This window comes from Notechis scutatus, chromosome 3, assembly GCF_049901735.1.
Source record: "Notechis scutatus isolate UNSWTSFEM ecotype Mainland chromosome 3, rNotScu1.2, whole genome shotgun sequence".
NCBI lineage: Eukaryota > Metazoa > Chordata > Lepidosauria > Squamata > Elapidae > Notechis > Notechis scutatus.
Genome location: NC_142011.1, coordinates 205977091 through 206000989, shown reverse-complemented (window position 1 = coordinate 206000989; position 23899 = coordinate 205977091). Strand labels below are relative to the sequence as shown.

The 23899-nt window shown below is 41.2% G+C and overlaps 1 long non-coding RNA gene across 1 annotated transcript in view; it reads left to right on the top strand.

The window, feature by feature from the left end:
• The window catches only part of LOC148131573 (uncharacterized), an 819361-nt gene that overhangs the window by 542389 nt on the left and 253073 nt on the right, over positions 1-23899 (top strand). The gene's annotated exons all lie outside the window — the stretch shown is intronic.

Sequence of the window (23899 nt, the reverse complement as noted above, 5' to 3'; positions counted from 1 at the left end):
GGGATTTCCATCGAGAAGGCTTTTCTACTTGGCCCCACCAGATGAACTTCCTTAAGAGTGGGGACTCAGTACATTCCAGAATAACAGAGGTCTTCCAGTCCAACCCCCTGCTCAGGAAAGAAAACCTATACATTCCCTGCCTTCTCGCTCTGGTAGATCAGTTAGACACGAAAAGAACATCCTTCAAATAACTTGTTCCCAGTGTCAAGGTTGCAAGTAATACATCCATTGCAAAGAGAACTCCGAGGTAGGCAAATTCCTCAAAGAACATTTTATTAGGATACATCATATTGGCACAAGCCTGGTGAAAACCGACTCTAAGGGTTCCCGCGGTTTTCACCTAATGGAAAGTAAATGTTTATCACTTTCCCAAAACAACTAGCCACATGGTCCAATCAGCATACAGTCCAGTTGCTAGGTAACCTCAGTCGCCTCCTTCTGAACACCTGTGGGGATGTCCTTGGTTCCCAAGGAAAAGTATTTTGTTTTGGCTACAGCACTCCATCTCTCTACTTCTCCCCTCTGTATCCCTTAGCTGCGGTATGTGTCAACACTGAAGCTAAAAGCATACAATGGCATCAGTTTGGCCAACTTCTAGGTTGATAACCAGGCTTTGAAGGGGCCAACCAGCACCAGATGTGGCATTCAACAGGTTCTGACCAGCTCTGGAGAACCAGTAGCGGAAATTTTGAGTAGTTCAGAGAACCGGCAAATACCACCTCTGACAGGCCCCATCCCCATCTATTCTCTGCCTCCCAAGTCCCAGCTGTTCGGCTGGGTCTTCTTTGGTTGCCTTGCACAGGAGAATGGAGCTGGAAAGCAGGTTAGTGGGGTGGGGAGGAAATGGGGATTTTGCAGTATCCTTCCCCTGCCACGCCCACCAAGCCACACCTACAGAACTGGTAGTTAAAAACAATTGAATCCCATTTCTGACCAGCACCTTTAATTGGACCGGACAACACACTGGTAACCAATGCAGCTCCTGTAGAAGAGATGAAAGATGCCTAAATCTAGTCTCGCAAAATACTATGTGAACTACTGAATTTTTGACCCTGTTGCCACCTGTTGAGACTTACTCTGCTCCTTGTTCTTGGCAATAGTGGTCCATTTCAGGCCAAAAATGAACAGAACTAATTATTCCTGAACAGCTATTTCTCAATTGAATTATTTCGTCCTCGTAGGGAAGAGGAAATGATGGGATTCAGTGAGTCTGAGCTGTGTAATTTCATTCATTTTTTTCCCTAAGATTAAAGTCAGCACCATTGTGGGAAATTTAGTTGGCCATGTAATAATAATTGGGACCAGGGTTTCAAACCAAGGAGGCATCAACCTGCTGTCTTATTCCTGTTCTCTTGAAGTTTCCTCCCCTGCTCTCTCTTTTTGTGTTTGCTCTTTCGGCTACTTTTATCTTTAATCAAAAGTGCAGCGGCAACAGACAATCCTTTGTAACTAAGGAGCTTTGCTCTCAAAGCACCACTGGTTGAGCTTTGATTTCAGAGGAGGAGAGATCACAGACCATCTTGTATCAGTTTTCAACACGAAGTAATTTTTTAAAAAGAGATCTATTGAAATGAAACACCTGCTCCGGTCAATATATGGCCCTTGAAAAGGAACTTTCAGAAAGGTCACCGCTGAAATTTGCTGAGGGAAGGAACTTTTGTGGCAGGGGGTGGAATGTGTCCATCAAATGATTGCAGTCAATGATACATTTGTGATGTGTAATTAATTTCCAATGAATGACAGACTTTATCGTAGTTTCCACTGTGAAATTATGAGCATCCTAGCTCAAGCTTCGTCCAAAACTGCTGGAGAATTCCTTTAAGCCTAGCACTCAGACAAATTGGCCATCTACAAGCGCTTCTTTTTTTTCCTCCTCTTCGTCCTCCTCCTCCTTCTTCGATATCTGTCATCAGACGTTGGCAATCATGTTGGCAATCCTGTTTTTATCAACAGCCACATGAAAAGGGCTGTTGAGTTTTGTTGTCCAAAACAATTTAACATAAGTTAAAGACATAAACATAAAAGATAAACAACTTCTGGTGCTTATTTATTTATTTATTTATTTATTTATTTATTTATTTATTTATTTGTTTGATTTGTCAATCACTTAAAAGATAATAGTTATAAGCATAAACATAGTTATGAATACATGAAATGGATATATTTGGGAATAGATTGACTCCTTCTTTATAGCACACCCTGAGATATTGGCAGGGGTGGGATTTTACCAGTTTGGCCCCATTTGGGCCAACCAGTAGCACCGAAGATCAGCTGAGAATGAACCGGTTCGCTCTGACGATCAGCTGCTTGGCCCACCCACCCACCCACTCCAACTCTAGTCTGTGCTTTATTTCCAGGTTTTCCAGCTCAGATGCTTTGTGTGGCACAACTGATTGCTGTGCGTCAGCTGTTTTACACACAGGGGGGCTTGGAGGAGAAGGTGAGTTGCAAATGCACAAAGCACACGCTCACCAAACCGGTTAGTACCCCAGTTGAATCCCACCTCTGGGCATTGGAAGACTGCTATCATATGGAAAAGAATGAAACTTTGAGTCTGGGTTGTTAGGGATATACACCCTAGCAGAACGTGCAACGGCAGTCTAGCAGGCAGGCAGATATGTGAGACAAAACGTTGTAGTAGCTCACACTCAGTAAGACAGATACACTGTGCAAGTTAAATAGTTTTTATTCCAGCAAGAGTTATAGCATAGTCAAACAGTCCATATGTCATACACTAAGTTCAGTCAGTCTGGGGGTTATTCAGTTTGCAAAGTCCAGTGTCGAAAAAGAGTTCATTAAACTTACAATCAATCAGTCCAGTATATATCTCTTTTGCAGTCAGAGATATGAAGAAAAAAATCAAACCCCTTTTCTTCTCTCAGCAAACACGCAGTTATCACCATCAAGCTATCATTGTCAGCATTCCAGTATAAGCCGAGCAAACAGTGAGCTCTCTTGCTCCCTCTTATGGTGATTTTACAACTGCACCCAAAAACTTGGTTTACAGTTTAAAATGATACACAAAATCATAGTTTATATATATTATTTTTACACAAATAAGTTAGGTAACCAATGTTATCCCTAACATGGGTTTTGCAGATCAGACTGATAGACTTTTGTAGAAATGGCTTGTTCATACTATTATGATAAAACAAAAAGTTGAGACTTGTTGTTAATGCCTTATTCTACTGTAACAGATAGAGGCAGAAGTCAATGCTTCTTTTACTTTTTCTTTCCCTACACTTCCTCACTTTTCTTTGTCCCTTCCCCTTCCCTCTCCCTGTCCTCTTATTTGCTGTTGTATTTTATAACACTTTATAAACTAATAAAAACATATTCATAAGAAGTGTTCCCAGTTGCCATATATGGCTGTGAAAGTTGGACCATAAGAAAGGCTGAGCGCCAAAGAATTGAGGCCTTTGAACTGTGGTGCTGGAGAAGACTCCTGCGAGTCCCTTGGACTGCAAGGCGATCCAACCGGTCAGTCCTGGAGGAGTTGTATTTTATTTTTATTTGATTTATTTGATTTGTCAATCGCTTACAAGATAATAGGTATAAGTATAAACACGAGTAAGAATACAGGAAATAGGTACGAATAAATGGGGACGAGAGGACAGGGACGAGAGGCACGGTGGTGCACTTATGCACCATCAACCCTGACTGTTCTTTAGAAGGTCAGATCCTGAAGATGAAATTCAAATACTTTGGCCACCTCATGAGAAGGAAGGACTCGCTGGAGAAGAGCCTAATGCTGGGAAAGATTGAGGGCAAAAGAAGAAGAAGGGGATGGCAGAGAATGAGGTGGCTGGATGGAGTCACGGAAGCAGTGTGAGCTTAAATGGACTCCAGAAGATGGTAGAGGACAGGAAGGCCTGGAGGAACATTGTCCATGAGGTCACGATGGGTTGGATATGACTTTGTGACTAACAACAGCAAGAAGAAGTTATAGAACAGGGTGTCCAACCTTGGCAACTTTAAAACTTGTGGACTTCAACTCCCAGAATTCCTCAGCCAGCAAAGCTGGCTGAGGAATTCTGGGAGTTGAAGTCCACAAGTTTTAAAGTTGCCAAGGTTGGACACCCCTGTTATAGAAGCTCCATCATTGAAGGCTTTCAAAAAGAGACTGGGCAGCCCTTTATTTGTCTGCAGCTGTATATCATGCAGGGAGTTGGACTAGGTGACCTCCAAAGTCCCTTCCAACTCTGTAATTTTGTTATCAGCTACATGCCATTAAAAAAAAGACAATTAAAAAGCTTTAAAAAAAAAAGAAACAAAAGACCAGAACATGTCCTCATCAGGAGTCAACACAAAGATCAGCAATACTAACCCCTTAGAGAAAATGTTTTTATTTCACTTTGTGACTTTCATTTCAAGGATATGATTTACTAAAGGTGAAACTGAAGACTAAACTCATTTCATTTATGTATTTTCTTTTTTTAAAAAAATAGAAACATAGGGATATTGGATTGCTGTTGTTGTTTTTTTTTAAAAAAGAATAAGCATTTGTCTTCAGATTGTACTCAGCCTTAAAACGGTACTCCGGATCTCTCAGCCAAGAGTAAGATTTCACCCGTGATCTGTAATTTGAGACAAGTCTTTCTCAGCCTAATCTTTCAGAACTGTCAATAACACTCAGCCACTTTTCAGAGTGAGGGAAAAAAAAAATAACTGGCAGAGACGAGCACAAATCTATTGTGGGAACTCAATTTTCAGACCTGGAAATTTCCGAAGCATGTGAGGGCAACTGTTCTTGGGAATTTTAATATCGGGAGTCACATCACAGCCTGACGTTTTAAATGCATCTCAAAAAAAAAACAACACACAGTCATCTGGCTTGAGTTTTTATTCCTATCGCAAAGCGTTTCCTTTCCTTTAACACGATAACTGAGTTAGGAAGGGTATTTGACAGTGGTGGGATTCAAATTATTTTACTACCGGTTCGGTGGGCGTGGCTTGGTGGGGGTGGCAGGGGAAGGATGCTGTAAAATCTCCAGTCAGAGGTGGTATTTGCCGGTTCTCCAAACTACTCAAAATTTCCGCTACCGGTTCTCCAGAACTGGTCAGAACCTGCTGAACACCACCTCTGCTATTAGAGGTCTTCTAGTCCAGCCCTCCTTTTCAAACAGGAGACCTTACACCATTTCAGACAAATGATTGTCCAATCTCGTTTTGAAAACTTCCAGGGATGGGGCACCAGAGGTGGTATTCAGCAGGTTCTGACCAGTTCTGGAAAACTGGTAGCAGAAATTTTGAGTAGTTTGAAGAACCGGCAAATACCACTTTGGACTGGAGATTTTACAGTGTCCTTCCGCTGCCACGCCCACCAAGCTATGCCCATAGTAAAAAAAATTGAATCTCATCACTGAAGACAAGCTGCTCCACCGGTTAATTGTTCTCACTGTCAGGAAATTTTTCCTTGGCTTTAGGTTGTTTTTCTCCTTGATTAGTTTCCATCCATTGTTCCTTGTCCTGCCTTTGGAGAAGAGCTTGTTCCCCTCTTCTTTGTGGCAGCCCCTCAAATTTTGGAAGCCTGCTATCGTGTCCTTCTGCTTGTTAGACATAAACATACCCAATTCATATGTTTTAGCCTCCAGTCCAGGAAATTCCTCTTTCGTTCTAGATTGGAACTCTCCTTGATTAGTTTCCATTTCAATCATTCTTTATATTCTTTCTTTCCTTCCTTCTTTCCTTCCTTCCTTCCTTCCTTCCTCCTCCTCCTTCTCCTCCTCCTCCTTCTCCTTATTCCTTCCTCCTCCTCTTCCTTCTCTCCTTCTTCTCCTTCTTCTTCTTTCTCCTCTTCTCCTTCTCCTCCTTCTCCTTCTCCTTCTCCTCTTCTCCTCCTTCTCCTTTTCCTCCTTCTCCTTCTCCTCCTTCTCCTTCTTCTCCTTCTCCTTCTCCTTCTTCTTCTTCCTCCTCCTCCTCCTCCTTCTCTTCTCCTCCTTCTCCTCCCTCCTCTCCTCCCTCCTTCCTCCTCCTCCTCCTCCTCCTCCTTCTTCTTCCTCCTCCTCCTCCTCCTTCTCCTTCTCCTTCTCCTTCCTTCTCCTTCTCCTTCTTCTCCTTCTCCTTCTTCTTCTCCTCCTTCTCCTTCTTTCTCCTCCTCCTCCTCCTCCTCCTCCTCCTCCTTCTTCTTCCTTCTCTTCTCCTTCTTCTTCTTCTTCCTCCTCCTCCTCCTCCTCCTCCTCCTCCTCATTCCTTCCTCCTTCTCATTCTTTCCTCCTCCTCCTCCTCCTCCTCCTCCTCCTCCTCCCTCCTCCTCCTCCTCCTCCTCCTCCTCCTCCTCCTCCTCCTCCTCCTCCTCCCTCCCTCCTCCTCCTCCTTTCCTCCTCTCCCCTCCTTATTTCTTCTTCTTCTTCTTCTTTCCTTAAGGAATTGACTTGATAAGAAACTCAGCATGAGAACTTTAATAAGGCCTTGGCTCATTTTCTTCCAAATATTATAATGCATAAACATTTCAATTGCTCCTCCGCCATGCATGAGTATGTCCTACAGAACAGAAGAATCAACATAATTTGATGCTAAATGGGCAACTTAACATGACACCAGAGGATTGCTAATGACTGCCTCGCCATTTGTATGCCTCTGATGGATATTTTAAACAGTTTTGTGCAGGGAAAGCCGTTCACTCCTGTGATGCTGCATTTGTGCCATTAAAACTCGTTCTAACGGGTCTCTGCCAATGGCAGCCTCTGTTGACATGAAGAAAGAAAGATGTTTTCTCTATGGATTCAGTTTGGTAGCCATTAAAATCTGCCTTATGCAGAAATGTGTGAGACAAAGGCATTGGAAAAACACTCAGGGAAATTACATGTGTTTCTGGAAAAAAAACCTGAGAGAAATGTATCTAGGTTGGTTTCCCGCTGCTATCTCTAATGTTTTTGATGGACTTTTCCTGTACTTTTATTTCTTTGAATTTTTGCTACCTCGTATTCTCACTAATCATAGGGCTGGAAGCGGGGGTGGGCTTCAAAAATTTTAGCAACAAGTTGTTAGATGCTTATCTAATTTTATCTTGAAAACTTGAAACAATGGAGCACCTGTAACTCTGAGAGGCAAGTTGTTCCATGGATTAATCGTTCTTACTGTCAGGAAATTTTTCCTTATTTCCAGCTTGCAAGATGGTAGACTACAGTCCTCAGCACACCCAGGAGGACTTAACTAGAAAGACTGCCTGTCTTAATGGCAAGATTCATCATGGGCCATACTTAAGAGCAATATCTAACCACAGACCAATATCACCAAGAAAATGTTGACATCACTTTGATTTTAATTCTACTGGAGATGTTTGTAAAGAGAGCTTAATGCAGAGGTGGGCAACTATGGCCCTTTTATGACTTGTGGACTTCAACTCCCAAAATTCCTGAGCTAGCATGGCTTGCTCAGGAATTCTGGGAGTTGAAGTCCATAATTCATAAAAGGGCCATAGTTGCCCACCCCTGGCTTAATGCATTTAAGGTAAAAGGTAAAGGTTCCCCTCACACATACATGCTAGTTCTTCCTGGCTCTGGGGGCGGTGCTCATCTCTGCTACAAAGCCAAAGAGCCAGTGCTGTCTGAAGACTTCTCCATGGTCATGTAGCCAGCATGACTAAACACCAAAGGAGCATGGAATGCTGTTACCTTCCCACCAAAGTGGTCCCTATTTTTCTACTTGCATTTTTTACATGCTTTTGAACTGCTATGTTGGCAGTAGCTGGGACAAGTAATGGGAGCTCACTCCATTATGCGGCGCTAGGGATTCAAACCATTGAATTGCTGACCTTCCTGATCAACAAGCTCAGCATCTTAGCTACTGAGCCACACGTCCCCCAATGCATTTAAGAATGGACTTCTAGAAAGGATGTGGCAAACTGAAGAGAAGAAGAAGAAGAAGAAGAAGAAGAAGAAGAAGAAGAAGAAGAAGAAGAAGAAGAAGAAGAAGAAGAAGAAGAAGAAGAAGAAGAAGAAGAAGAAGAAGAAGAAGAAGAAGAAGAAGAAGAAGAAGAAGAAGAAGAAGAAGAAGAAGAAGAAGAAGAAGAAGAAGAAGAAGAAGAAGAAGAAGAAGAAGAAGAAGAAGAAGAAGAAGAAGAAGATATATCCATTCAGTCATGTCCAACTTTTGGCGAATCTACAGGCCAGGACTCTGCACATCTTCTGATTAACAGATTAACAGAGTTGGAAGGGACCTTGTAGGACATCTACTTCAACCCCCTGCCCAAGCAGGTAAGCCTACACCATTTCTGACAGATGGCAGTCCAGTCTAATCTTGAAAGCTTTCAGGGATGAAGCTCCCACTGTCAGGGTTCCAAGTAATACATCTCCTTCAATAAACTTTGAGGCAGGCATATTCCTCAAACAACATTTTATTGAGACATATCAAATTGGCACAGGCTTGTTGGAAAACCGGCTCTAAGCTCCCGCCTGCTTTACACCCAATTAAAAAGTAAAACTTTCCCCCAGAGTCTCCAGTCACATGGTCCAATCAGCATGCAGTCCAGTAGCTAGATGGGGTGGGATTCAAAAATTTTAACAACCGGTTCTGTGGGCATGGCTTAGGTGGTGGGCATGGCTTGGTCGTCATGTTATTGGCTGGTTGTGGCCAACTCAATATCACTCACATCAAGGCATGCATCTCCTCACCTGGCCTCTCATGACTAGGGATGCTGCAACAGTTGTAAGTGTGCAAAATGGTCATAAGTCACTTTTTTCAGTGCCATTGTAACTTTGAATGGTCACTCCACACAAGCAAAGTATCAGCAAAGGAGGGGGGAAAAACTCCAGAGAAGTTCCAGAGACAGGAAGTCTACTCCTGCCAAAAATGTAATAAGGGTTAACGGAGAGGCAGTTTCTCTAAGCAACACCAGAATGTTTCCTTCCTGCCTTCCTTACAGGATTAGGCCAGTAATTTCTTCTAACAACCGGTTCTCTGAACTGCTTAGAATGTTAACAAACGGTTCTAGCGAATAGTTGCAAACTGGTAGAATCCCACCCCTGCCCCAGTCTCCACCTTTCGAACACCTGCACAAATGTCCTTGATTCCCAGGGAAAGTAATTTTATTTAGGCTACAACACCCCAGTTATCTCTTCAAATACACACCTCAGCCCCTTAGCGCCAGGCTGTGTCGGCCCTGAAGCAATGCGAAGAGGATCCTCCTTAGACAAAAGCTACAAGGAAAAAATGGCCACAATTAGGCCAGCTTCATGGTTGGCACCCACAACTTCTGAAGACAATTACTATTTCCTTGAATTGTCCTGTGCTCTGGCTGTCAGCGTTCCAAAGAAACTCCTTCTATCCATTCAATACTCAGAGTCTATCCAAGTAAAAATTTATTAAAGAAGTCATGTTGGCACATCTGGGAAACCCCAAATCTGAAACTTCTGGGTTTTCCCCTTCCCCATGTGAAAATAAAAGATCCATCCCCTGCACCCATCAGTCCATCATGTGGTCCAATCAAATGTCACTTCTTCGTTCAACCCCCTCCAGATGCAGGATGACTTAACCTTGACTTTTGAGAATAGTTATTTAGTCTAGATTACTACTCACTAAGAATTCCCCCCTCCCAAATTCCTAGGCACTAACCATGGCAGCCTCGAAGCTTCTATAAAATGTTTTTTTCCAAAGTTTTTATTTTATTTTGACAACAAACATTAACAAATACAAACATAAAACATCAAATAAAAACATCTTTCCATTGTACAATGTGTCAGTTGGTACCTATGTTTTGTGCACAATATCAACGGTCTTTCCCTTAAAAATGCATTATTAAAGTTCATATTATATAAATCAACTATACATATTATAACTTCTTATTAGACTTTGTTTATAAGTTCATGTCATCTTTTTCAAGCAAATCTCAACTTTACAAAACCTAATTCATAATATCATTGTAATCAATTATAGCATATCATTACATTGTCTTATCATTACTATAATACTGTAATATTGTATTGTATTGTATTTTCCTGTTTTCTTATCTAGCCATTGATAAAATAAATCCCAAATGTTATAGTATTCTTTATCTTCTTGCTCTCTAATTGCTAATGTCAATTTACTCATTTCTTCACATTCCATTATTTTCTTAATCACCTCCTCTTCTATCAGAATTTTTTCACTTTTCCAATTTTTGGCAAATATAATTCTAACTGCTGTTAAAACATTTATAATCAGATATATCACTTTTTTACTATACCCTGAAGCTTCTATAAAACTTTTATGGCTAATAAAATATGGCTTCCATGGCTGAGACTGGCTGGTGTCCACTTTGATGGCGGCCGGCCACCGTATTCTTCCTTTTAGCACTGATTCTTACAAGCATAATTGTTCTCTCCAGCAAATTCTACCACATGACATGGCCAAAATAAGTGTGATTTTAAATGAAGGATACCCCTGAAGAAACAAGAACGATGTTAAGACCAAAATCTGTGGCCAGTTGCAGACTCCAGCCTGGCAAAATCCCTCTGGAGGAACGAAAGATCTTGAGATCGCCCAAACACACTCTGTGCTGCTGGGAGTTAAGGGATCGCATCCACCTTCATAGTTTGCCTTTAAGGATTCAAAGTCGAAATGATCCTTTTTTCTTAATCACCCCTGCAGACGATATTATAATAATAAAAAAATCTGGAATGTGCAGAGATGGATAGGTTAACCCTAAAAATTAAAGGAACGTGCCTACCGTCCCTGTCCTATTGTTTCTCTTATTCTTCTTTTATTTTTCTTATATGTACCCATTTCATGTATTCACAACTATGTATACACTTATACTTATTATCTTGTAAACAATTGGCAAATCAAATAAATAAATAAATAAATAAATAAATAAATAAATAAATAAAAAGAAGATTCGGACTATTTCAAAACATGGGAACTATTCTATAAATGGTTAAATGATACATTGAGGTTAGAGGAGTGGAATTAGATGAAATATGGTTTATAGGAGAAAGAAAAACATATGAGTAAATATTTCTGATGGTTAGATAATCAATACTATAATGGAAGATAATATATGTTATAATATGATTGATGTTATGGCATATTTGTTTATATATTACTGCATATTTGTGTATGTGTGTGTGTGTATAATCATAATGACGATGATGATGTTTGTATGTTAACAACTTTGACACCTAGAGAGCACACTGCTCAATGTAGAAAGGAAATGTATAATATAAAACAAAAAAAATATTTCAAAAAAAATAATTATGTTTTTTAATTGTTTGAAAAAGTTGAAAATGAGAATGAGGCCATGATATGTGATTCTATATTTCTACCTACTTTGAGACTTCACATTCTCTAAATGGATAGTATTAGAGTTAGGTTACCATGATGTAAACACAAAACGCCTCAAAAATCAGTCACCCAAATGAAAAATTCCATCAGAAAGGAAGATCAGTAAATTAAGAGGCGATATCAGCAATCTCTAAAGAATATCAAGGAACTGAAATGATAAAATAATAAAGATCAAGGGAAGTTTATTGCAAAGATGTAATCTTGGCATAAAGTGATTAAAATAAATTTCAGAAGAATTTAAACAGGGAGTCATGGCTATTTCAAAGAAAATTGAATGATATGTAGATGGAATAAATTAACTTTAGCAAAAATCAGCATTTGAACAAACCAGAATTTGCTTAATAAAGTACTGGCTGGAAAGTTTTTAGTAACTTAGATGCTTGTCCTGATAAAAACAAAATAAATAAATTTTGCAGTTACATCTGGAAAATCCCAAAGAACGGAATAAAGATGTATAAATGGATAAAAGAAACTGAGAACGTTAGCTCAGTCAAAGTGGATGGTTAACTTTCATATTATCAGAAATAATTAAGGAAATTATGATTAGATGTTGGGTCAAGTCGATTACAGCTGGTCTTCGACTTTCAACCATTCATTTAGTTGACTGTTCAAAGTTACAACAACATGAAAACTTGATTTATGACCATTTTTCACACTTAGGACTGTTGTGGCATCCCCAAGGTCACATGATCCAAATTCAAACTCTTGTCAACTGGCTCATATTTATGATGGTTGCAAAGTCCTGAGGTCATTTGATCACCTTTGGGAGCCTTCTGTCAAGCAACGTCAATGGGGAAGCCACATTCACTTAACAACCATGTTGTCATGTCCTCGTCAGAGCCTGAGTCTGCAGAGGAGCACAAGCCAGAACTGGGACTGACAGAGGTAAGGAGGCAGCCCCTGGTGCCTTGGGCTTGGGATGGCTTGCCAGCATGGAGGAACAGGGGCAGGATGACCGAGAGAGGGGGAAGAGAGGGCAGTCAGTTGAGATGAGGAACAACGGAGCTCAGGCGATGAGCAAGGGCTGTCCCCTCCTGATCCCTGAGCATGGAGAGTGGAGAGGTGGCAGGAACAGCACCGACCAACCTGACGACTCAGGAGGAGAGCGCCTCACCCCTCTTCACAAGGCACACCTGGGAACAGAGACTTAAGGAAATGATGTGGAGTGGGGCAGTTGTCAGGAACAAATGCTGAATTCATGGAATTTGGTGTGCCGTTGCCATTGTCTGGAGTTTGCAGGACTTCTTGCCTTCTTCCTTGCTTTAAGGACTCATTCTCTTGATCTTTGCTTCATAGACTCATTACTTTGTTCCTTTGCCTTGCCGGACTTCTTGCTTTGAAGCCCTTGTGAGGCTGCTATGTGTGTGTTTGTGTGTGTGTTTTGCTCTGGGACTTGCCATAAATGTGGGAGCATTTGGGGGAAAGTTGGAGCAATAAAGGGGAGAGTGAACTATCAGTTGGCTGTGTTGCCTTCATGCCTTGTAACAGGTCGCCACACAGGTTACTGACTTAACAATGGCAATGATTCACATAACAACGGTAGCTAGAAAGGTTGTAAAATGATGCAAAGCTCTCTTAACAACTGTCTTGTTTAGCAATGGAGAATAGCTTGACTTTTTCTTCTTTGTGGCAACCACTGAGATATCAGTACACTGCTATCATGTCACCCCTAGACCTTCTTTTCACTAAACTAGACACACCCAATTGCAGCAACCATTTTAGCTTCCAGTCCCCTAATCCTCTTTGTTTCTCTTCTCTGCATGCTTTCTAGAGTCTCAACATATTTCTGTATTATGGTGACCAAAATTGGATGCAGGATTCCAAGAGTGGCCTTACCAAGGCATTGTAAAGTGATATTAACACTTCACGTGATTTTGATTCTATCCCTCTGTTAATGCAGCCTAGGTAACAGTGCATTAACTTTTTGGGTGGATGCCACATGCTTCTAGATCATGCTTAGATGGTGGTCTACTAGGACTTCAAGATCCCTCACACAGTTACTACTATTAAGCCAGGTCCCACCTATTCTATATCTGTTGAATATACCCATTCTATACCATTTTAAAGACATGATGTTCTGACCCAGCTCCCAAACACGACAAGCCCATTTGTAGTTAACGAAACATTCCCTTTATTAGGAGAGCCAGCAGCTGCTCTCACACAGCAAGCAACAAAGTCTCTTAAGTCCTGTGGAAAGTGACGCTCGCTCCCTTTCTCCCTGAAGTGGCCTAACAGACCAGGGGTCTCTCTCTCTCTCTCCCCACACACTTGCAAAGGAAGTCCTAGAAGGTGTGCTCGCTTTCTTCCAGCAGCACATACACATACACACATGCTCAGAAGGCGCTGCCAATTTCAAGAAGAATTCCAGACAGGAATCGGATGTGCAAGCTATCCATGGCAGACCAGCAGGGAGATAAATAGTTGTCTGTAACACCTATTCATCTCCGCCCCCTGCCTTTTATCCCCAGAGCTAGGATGGGGCTTCTCTAGCAGCGGTGGCTTTTCTGTCCCAAGGACCAGCCCATAGATTTCCACTGTTCTCCTCTCCTCTACCTTCTGTGCATCTGCACATCAGGCACTGGACCCAGCTGTACCTCCTCTTCCTCAGCAGCCACTTCCAGAGCTGGGAGCTGTTGACTCTCCATCTGAGGGCTGATGGACGGCCCAGGATCCACCACTGTCTCTTTCTCTTTGACAGCTCCATTCCCTCTTCCCCTTTGGAGTTCTCCGATAACTTTGATGCTGGCCCCGACTCCCACACTGCCTCTTCATCTGATTTGGCTAGCAAAGGGGCCAGTGGTCGACAGGCCACAACACATGAGTTGAGCTCAGTTCCAGCTGGCTACATGAAAACACCCATGGTATCTTCTTGGCAATCATGAAAAGGTTTCCTTCTTCCAGCATGGTGCTTGATTTCATGGCCTTTTCTACAGCCTTGGAATTTCCTGGTGTCCAAGTGCTGACCAGGGTGGAATCTACTTTCTTTTGAAAGCCTAGAGAAAGTCATCCAGATGCAAATTCCTTCTGGGTTAATAATCCTTACTTAGAAGCTAATTTTGATTCCCATGAAATATACAAGAAGTAATAAACCCTTGCCGTGAAGCAACCTCATAGAACATCTTCCTCCTCATACCCCATTTGTTCAGTCAGCTAAGATAGTGAATTAATATTTCATCAGTCCAAAACTGGTTCCTGTCATTGGGCATACTCTCCATTTTTAGCTCTGATTTTGTGGAGAGAAGGGATCTCTTCAACCACTCAATTTTTTTTCCACCTTGTATCTTGAAAATCATCCATGAAGTTTCCTTCCTACTTAGCTACTCTCTCTCCTCCAGTGACACAATTGTATCAGAGTCAGAACAAATAGGAGGGCCACAGGATTATTTGCTTCACATCGAAAGACTTATGCAATGTGTCACCATGAACACCCGAGAGAATAAAACTGCTCCCTAATCACTCTCATTTGGATGAAGTAATGATTTTAATGTAGAGTGGATCTCATTAATTAACTCTCAGATTTTAATTAACTCCTTGCCTAATTCACTTGCCACCATGCATTAACACAAATGTCAACCTAAAGTGATTTTTTTTCTTTTATTTTAAAATTACATGTAGATGTTTGCTCACCTTACTTTCAAAACCAACTGACCAACCAATTAGTCCTGAACTTTGGAGAGGGATCTCTTAAAAGAAAAACAACGAGAAAGCAGTTAGGATGTTGTTAGGATGTTGTTGAGTCCTGGTGGTGCGGTGGTTGGAATGCAGTATTGCAGACTAACACTGCCCACAACCAGGCATTCAATCCTGATGAGGCTCAAGGTTGACTCAGTTTTCATCCTTCTGAGGTTGGTAAAACGAGGACCCAGATTATTGAGAGCAATATGCTGATTTTGTAAACCAGTTAGAACAGGGGTGTCAAGCTTGATTTCATTGAGGAACACATCATGGTTGTGTTTGACCTTGGGGGGAAGGTGGGCGTGGCCAGGGAGGGCGTGGCCAAGGAGGGCATGGCCAGCTTGACAAAACTTGTGTTGGGGGCACCCAGATGGCATTCATGCCTAAGGTGGGACTATAATTCACTGTGTCCTGGTAATTGGACCAAAGTCACTGAGCTGGCTTTCATGTTTAAGGTGGGACTAGAACTCACCATCTCCTAGAGATTGGACCAAGGTCACCGAGCTGAATATCATGCTTAAAGTAGGACTAGTGCTCACAGTCTCCTGGTGATTGAACCGAGATTACCCAGTGGCCTTCATGCCTAAAGTGGGACTAGAATTCACTAGCACCTGGAAATTGGACTGCAATCACCCAGATGGCTTTCATGCCTAAAGCAAGTGTAGAACTTTAAAAATTTCTAGGTCAGCACCTTAACCATTACAGAGAATAGCCAAGAAAACAAATGAGTGGATCAGAAATAAACCCAGAGTTTTCCTAAAGCATGAGGGCCAGGCTCAAATTATCATTCTTTGGATATGTTACGTGATGACCCAACTCTTTTGAGAAGTCTCTAATGCTGGGACAGAAAAGTGGTGGTAAGAAAGAGGGGAGGATGGCCCACAGAAAGGTAAATGGACTCCACTGCAGTGACAAAGACAACCTGTCATCACCCTGTCAGAGTCTGAATCTGAGGAGGAAGATGAATAGCCATCAGGGAGTGGGAGAGTACCTCCATTGGCTGTGGAGGAAACTGGGGAAGGGCAAAGTCAGGCTGGGTAGAGCAGGGAAGAGGTAGAACAAGGGAGAGGGAGTTCAGAGGAAGACCAAGGCCCACTCCCTCTTCATCCTAGGGCATGAAGGAAAGAACGGAGAAGAGAGCAACGTGGGTTGCATGGTTTATGGGGGAGGAATGGACCCTGATTCCCTTCACAAGACACACCTGGGGAGGAAATTTAAAGGAGAGGCAGTTGGGAGGGGTGTTTGTCGAGAACAAACATTGAGTGTTGTTGGCTGCTGTTATCTGAGTTCCTGGCATCCTCCCAACTGGTTTGATTTACTGCCATGTTACTTCACTTCTGGAACTCCTTATCTTGCCCTGCCGGATTTATTACGTTATCTTGCTTTGTTGGATTTATAGTTTAAAGTTTTCTGTTTACACCATGTTGGACTAGAATATCTGCAGCCAAAGGCTGTTGCACGTTCCTGGGAGAGTTTTTCTCCAGACCGGAAGGTAACCGGGACATTGAGGGCAAAGTTGGAGTTTATAAAGGGACTTCTATTTATTATCTGGCTGTGTTGCCTTTGTGCCATGCCCCAGGTCATCACACTACCATTGGAAGACCTGAAGGTTGAAGACAAATTGTTTTGAAAATAATCTACCTGGATAGACACTAAGAGTTGACAACAGTTGGATGACGCATCATCATCATATCAAATCAATCAGAACTTTTTATAGTTGCTTTCAAAATACATTGGAAGTTTTGCACGAACAGAAACCACGTGTTGTGTTGAAATCTTCTTTAAAGGAAACTGGGAAGTCAAAGTGATATCACCATTAAATGAATGTGCTTAAGGCAATGTGGATGAGAGACAAAGGTTTCAGGCTTTATCTCAGCTGCTAGCCACACAAAGCCCATCCGAATGAAATTAGCTAAAGCAATTTGGGACAAAGGTTTCTTCTTTTAAAAGAAAAAGAAAAAAGAATAGACGAACAAGAGCATTTAATTACTGAGAAAAATGGAACAGGCTCAGCAGGAATGAACCTTCCAAGTTGTGACATAATGTTTTCAGGCTGTGAAAAGAATGAAAACTGATTTTTTTTTTTTTGTCCAACTGTCTTACACTGCTTGGTTGGCTGATTTTCTCTTTATATATACACTCTCTCACACACACACATACAGATAGACAAAGAAAGAAAAGAAAGAAAGAGAAAGAAGAAAGAAAGGGAAAGAAAGAGAAAAAAAAAAGAGTGAGAGAGAGAGAGAGAGAGAGAGAGAGAGAGAAAGAAAGAAAGAAAGAAAGAAAGAAAGAAAGAAAGAAAGAAAGAAAGAAAGAAAGAAAGAAAGAAAGAAAGAAAGAAAGAAAGAAAGAAAGAAAGAAAAAAAGAAAGAAAGAAAGAAAGAATCTTTGTTTCTTTTAATGCATGACACAAAGACAAGAGCTGATCTACTCTTTGTTGTAACAAAAACCTAGTTCCCCCCAAACAACCAAACCACTTTGACAATACAACATTTGCTTAGCTTGCAATCAATAAATATTATATACTGGGCTCCCATCAAAGCTGAGCAGCCCTGATCAAAGTAAGTAAAAACAGACAATAAAAAAGCTAAAAAAGGAAACAAAAGGCCTAGAACACATCCTTTCCAGCAGCAAACACCCAGATAAGCTGGGATTAACACCAGACAAACAAGCAGAAAACAATACCTTAATCAAAGCACTAGCACTCTACCACCAACACCAGCAAAAGAAATTACTGCATATGAAGCTCACAATCACTGATGATGTAATAAATGGGTAATGAAACATCTGCAAGAAAACAACTTGACACAAAGAGCACCAAGGACTACACACAATCCAAACCTGAGTGATATAGGTTTTCTTTTTTTTTTTTTCAGTCCAAGTTTTTTTTTAAATTTATATATAAACATTTTGAATATTGTGCATTGTCCGGGCATATCATTTTACAAAAGAAAAGAGGAAAAAAAGTAATAGTGACATATATGCTGATAACAATAGTAGTAGTACCACAGAATGATTTTAACCAAACTTATACTTACGATAGCTTATTTATAATCCTATTGATTATATAAGAGAAACAATAGGACAGGGACGGTAGGCACGTTGGTGCGCTTATGCACGCCCCTACAGACCTCTTAGGAAAGGGGTGAGGTCAATAGTAGACAGTCTAAGGTTAAAGTTTTTGGGGTTTGGGGAAGAGACTAAAGAGTCGGGTAGAGTATTCCAGACATTGACCACTCTATTGCTGAAGTCGTATTTCCTGCAATCAAGTTTGGTGCGGTTTACTTTGAGTTTGTATCTGTTGTGTGCTCTTGTGTTGTTATGGTTAAAGCTGAAGTATTCATTGACAGGTAGGACATTGCAATGTATGATTTTATATACCATGCTTAAGTCGGACCGAAGACGGCGTAATTCGAGGTTTTCTAGTTTTAGAATTTCGAGTCTGGTGGCGTAAGGTATTCTATAACGGGTAGAAGAGTGGAGAACTCTTCTTGTGAAATACTTCTGGACTTTCTCAATTGTGTTAATATCACATACGTGATAAGGATTCCAGACTGATGAACTGTATTCGAGTATTGGTCTAGCAAATGTTTTGTATGCTCTGGTTAGTAGTGAGATATTACCAGAGAAAAAGCAACGTAGGATTAGGTTAACAACTCTTAATGCCTTTTTGGCTATGTAGTTGCAGTGAGCTCTAGCACTTAGATCATTAGAGGTGAGTATTCCCAGGTCCTTTACAGAGCTTGGGTCATCAACAAGATCTTGACTATTCAGTTTGTATTTTATTTTCTGATTTTTTTACCAATATGTAAGACAGAGCATTTGTTTGTTGAGATTTGGAGTTGCCATGTGTTAGACCATTCAGATACATAGTCTAGATCTTTTTGAAGGGTAGTAGTATTGTCTGTGGTATATATTATCTTGGCATACTTATAGTTATAATCCATAGGTTCTTTTCTATTACCCTGTTTCCCTGAAAATGCGACCTATCCTGAAAGTAAGTCCTAGTTTGATTTTTACACGTGTGCCCAATATAAGCCCTACCCCCAGAATAAGCCCTAATTAAGATCCCGCCCACTCCAGAGTGCATGGGTAAAAATTAAGCTAGGGTGGAGACAGTGGGGTGGAGCTGCCCTACTACTTACCTTGTAGCCAGGCCTTGCACACCCCAACACCTGCCTTACTGGCCCATTTCTTCTGCAGCTGGCAAGGCTGGCAAGGCTTTTCTGAAGGCCTCTGTAGCTGATCGATCCGGAGCTCTGTTATCGGCTGCAGAGGCCTTCAGAAAAGCCTTGCTGGCCACAGAAGAAGAAGTTCCTGAAGGCCTCTGACAGCGAAAAGGAGGCCAGGGGTGATGCATGCAAGTGAGGTTAGTCAGTGGATGACATCCCTCGAAAATAAGACCTGGTGCCTTTTTTGGGTGGCAAAAAAATATAAGACAGGGTCTTATTTTGGGGAAAACACGGTAGTTTGCTCAAGGTTGAATTGTAATCCAAGATGCTTGTTTAACAGGTCTTGGTAGCTGTAGCCAGTAAGGTTCACATTAGATGGGTTATGGATGCAGGAGGGGGAAGGAGAAGGAGAAAAGGAGGGGGAAAGGGAAAGGGAAGGAGGAGGAGTGGGAGGAGAAGAAGAGGAAGGAGAAAGGGAGGAGGAGGAGAAAGGGTAGAAAATGGAGAAAGAGGTGGAGGAGGAGAAAAAGGGGGAAGGAAAAAGGGAAGGGGAAAAAGGTAGAGGAGAAGGAGAAGAAAGGGAAAGGGAAGAGGAGAATTACTCATCTAATGCGTTGTATGGCATTGCTCCAAGTAGCACCCTGGGAAACTTATTTTCTTCCTTTTGAGTTTCCCATCACAAAAGATAAAAACACTCTCTGTTGAGTGATTTCCAAGCACATCTCTACCCCAGTTTTAATTCATATTGATGGATATTTTCAAGGAATCTTAGCAAAAAAATAAATGAAGATATTTTGTTTATACTCAGGCACTTACCAAGATGAATAGTTCATAAACAATTGACAGCGCTTGATTGCTCTTCCTGCCTGATGCTGGCATTTATTGGTTCATAAAGTCACAGATTTCTGCTAAGTTGAATTGATTGCCTTAATAGCAATTAATTATCTGAAAGCAAAATAGGATGCTTCCCCTGAAAAGATTTACGGCTGGCTGCTTATACCCAAACCTACTTTTTAAAAAACATCTGAGGACTCGCAGATTCTTCTCTTTTCAACCCAACCTGCTACATTTCAAGTAGAAGTGATTCACATCGCTGGGAGTATAGAAGGAAGCAGAAAGAAAGGAGGAATAATTCAGAATGGAATCGGTCATGTGCACTTTTATAAAGACACCGCGGCCCTTGAAATATACAAGCAGTAATTTTTTTGGTCAAAGCAAAGTGGAAATTACTTTGAAAAATTACTTTGAAGAATTGACAGGGAAGAAACTACAGTGCAACACCCCCAGTTCAAGTTCAGGAATACAGATCTGTCAGGATCATCTTAAAGAAAGGAACTGTAGAAAGTTAGCACCAGTGGTGGGTTTTCAATTTTTTTCCTACCGGTTCTTTTTTTTAAATAAACTTTATTAGTTTTTTTATATCTTTAAAAACCAAACAAAACATATAAATATTATGACATTAACAGTGTGTGACATCTATCTCATATACTTCTATTTTGTGCTTATTTACAAATATATACAGCTCATGCAAATGTAAACCTTTAATCTATGAAATCTTACCTCTTTTCATCATCCCTTTGTCCTAATTCAATTCAATCATACAATTTCCCCCAAATTCTATAATATTCAGACTCCTCTTTCTCTTGTAACATCAGGGTTAATTTATCCATCTTGGCACATGCCATTATTTTTTGAATAATCAGTTGATTTGTTGGTATAGAGTTCTGTTTCCAACATTGAGCATAGGCAATTCTAGCAGCAGTTAAAATATATAATATTATGTATTTTGTATCTTTCCCATATTTCTTTTTAATCATCCCTAATAAGAATAATTCTGGTTACAAATCTATTTGTTCCTTGAGGATCTCTTGTAACCACTTTTGAATTTTAAGCCAGTACTTCTGGGCTTCTAAACAAGACCACCACGTATGATAGTAAGTGCCTTCTTTCTTCTTACATTTCCAACATGCCGGATTCATGTTGGGATATATCTTTGCCAATCTCACCGGAGGCAGGTGCCATCTATAAAACATCTTATAAATGTTCTCTTTTATATGAAGCCAATTTTGTTAATTTATAATTTAAATTCCAAATATTCTCCTACTCTATCAAATTTATGTGCAACATTTTGAGCCCTTTTTCCTACCAGTTCTATGAGACAGCGCTTCGTGCGCAGGGCTCAAAGACTGCCCTCTGTGTCAACGCTGGTGAGCTGAGCTATTTTTCAGCTCGGCTGAGGTGCGCAATCCACTCTGCCATGCAATCAACTGAGCTAAAAAAAACAAGAGAATATAGGAGAGGTAATGGCGGATGGGTGGGTGGGACCAGTCAGAAGTGGTATTTGCCAGTTCTCTAAACTACTCAAAATTTCTGCAACCGGTACACCAGAACCAGTCTGAACCGGCTGAATACCACCTCTGGTGAGCACCTACCTCTCTCCTAGAAGAAAGAAATATTTTGAGACATATTAAAAAGGAATAATATTATATTTCCATGGATGAGAAATAACAGATAATCAGAGTTGTAAGGGACCTTGTAGGTCATCTAGTCCAACCCCCCACCCAAGCGGGAGACCCTACACCATTCTGGCAAATGGCAGTCCAATCTCTTCTTGAAAGTCTCAACTGATGGCGCTCCCACAACTTCCGAGGGCAAGTTGTTCCATTGGTTGATTGTTCTCACTGTCAGAAAGTTTCTCCTTATTTTCAGGTTAAATCTCTCCTTGTTCAGCTTCCATCCATTATTCCTTGTCTGGCCTACAGATGCTTTAGAAAATAGCTTGACCTCTTCCTCCCTGTGGCAGCCCCTCAAATATTGGAAGACCTCTATCATGTCTCCCCTGGTCCTTCTCTTCACTAGACTAGCCAAGCCCAGTTCCTGCAACCATTCTTCATATGTTTTAGCCTCCAGTCCCCTAATCATCCTGGTTGCTCTTCTCTGTACTTTTTCTAGAGTCTCAACATCTTTTTTATAACGTGGTGAACAAAGCTGGATGCAGTACTCTAGGTGTGGTCTTACTAAGGCTTTATAGAGTGGTATTAGTGGTATTAGTACCACTAATGGAGAAACATGGTTGAAAACTCTACTTCAGGACTCAGTAAAGAAGAAGCTGATTTTCCCATGAAAATGAATGAATGAATTAATGAATGAGTGAGTGAATGAATGGGAAAAAAAGAAAGAAAGAGAAAGAGAGACAAAAAGGAAGAAAGGAAGAAAGGAAGGAAGGAAGGAAGGAAGGAAGGAAGGAAGGAAGGAAGGAAGGAAGGAAGGAAGGAAGGAAGGAAAGGTTAAACAGACAGACTAATAAAATTGGAAGGAATCTTGTAGATCATCTAGTTCCACCACCATCCGCCCAAGGAGGAAGGAGGCAGGGAGGGAGGGAGAGGGAAGAAGAATGAAGGAAGGAAGGAAGGAAGGAAGGAAGGAAGGAAGGAAGGAAGGAAGGAAGGAAGGAAGGAAGGAAAAGAAGGAAGGGAAGAATGGAGAGAGGGAGGAAGGAAGGAAGGAAGGAGAAATCTTATAATGTCTTACTTCTTCCTAACCAATTTTGCTACTTAGCTTTTTTCTAAGTCCTCTAATCTTCCCTTTGCCATTGACCTGCACAATGAAGCTATGTACAGTTAGATCACATCCATGTGAAATATTTATCCAACAATGAATTATTTAATATTTTGAAAGGAAACTTTTGCCATTTTTATGCATGTGTCCAGCTGTGCCTGGGACTCATCAACAATTTTATGACCTAGAGCAGCTAGTGTGCTGGCAACAGGCAAGTTTTTGCTTTTGCTGGTGCAGGAACTGATTTTGTGTCTGTGTCTGTATATGTGTATGTGTGTGTGTGTGTGTGTTTGTTTGTTATTACTATTTTAAAGTAAAACAACAGAAGGGATGACAGTGGACTGTGTTATCTAGAGGTGACATGATAGTAGTGTTCCAATATCTCAGGGGTTGCCACAAAGAAGAGGGAGTCAAGCTATTCTCCAAAGCACAAGAAGGAAGGACAAGAAGCAACGGATGAAACTAATCAAGGAGAGAAGCAATCTAGAAAGAGTGCAGAGAAGAGCAACAAGGATTAGGGGACTGGAGCCTAAACTGTGTAATGAATGGTTAAGGGGACTAGATATCTCTCATGTAATGAAGAGAAAAAAGATGATAGCATTCTCCTAATATTGGGAAGGCTGTCACCGAGAAGAGGGAGTCAGCTTATTCTCCAAGCATCTGAAAGCAGGACAAGAGGCAATGGATGGAAACTAATCAAGGAGAACACAGAGAAGAACAACAAAGATGATTAGGAGACTGAAGGCTAAAAGATATGAAGAACGGTAGCAGGAATTGGGTATGTCTAATTTAATGAAAAGAAGGACTAGTGGTAACATGACAGGAGTCTTCCAATATAGCTTGGAAGAAGAGAGAAGTCAACCTATTCTCCAAAGCACCTAAAGGAACAACAAGAAACAATGGATGGAAGCTAATTAAGGACAGAAGCAACCTAGAATTAAGGAGAAACGTCCTAACAGTGAGAACAATCAACCAGTGGAACAAGTTGCTCCAGAAGTTATGTGTGTTTCATCACTGGAGGTTTTTAAGAAGAGACGGGACAGCCATTTGTCTGAAATGGTTGAGGTTCTCCTGATTGAGCAGGGGGTTGGACACCAACCCATCAGTGGCATGCCAGCAACTGGGCTGTGCAAACAAGACAGACAGCATGCAAAACCACTCCCCCTTCAATCTGTGGAAAAATCTTTCTCCATGGAACTGGTCCCTGGTGCCCAAGAGATTGGGAGCCACCA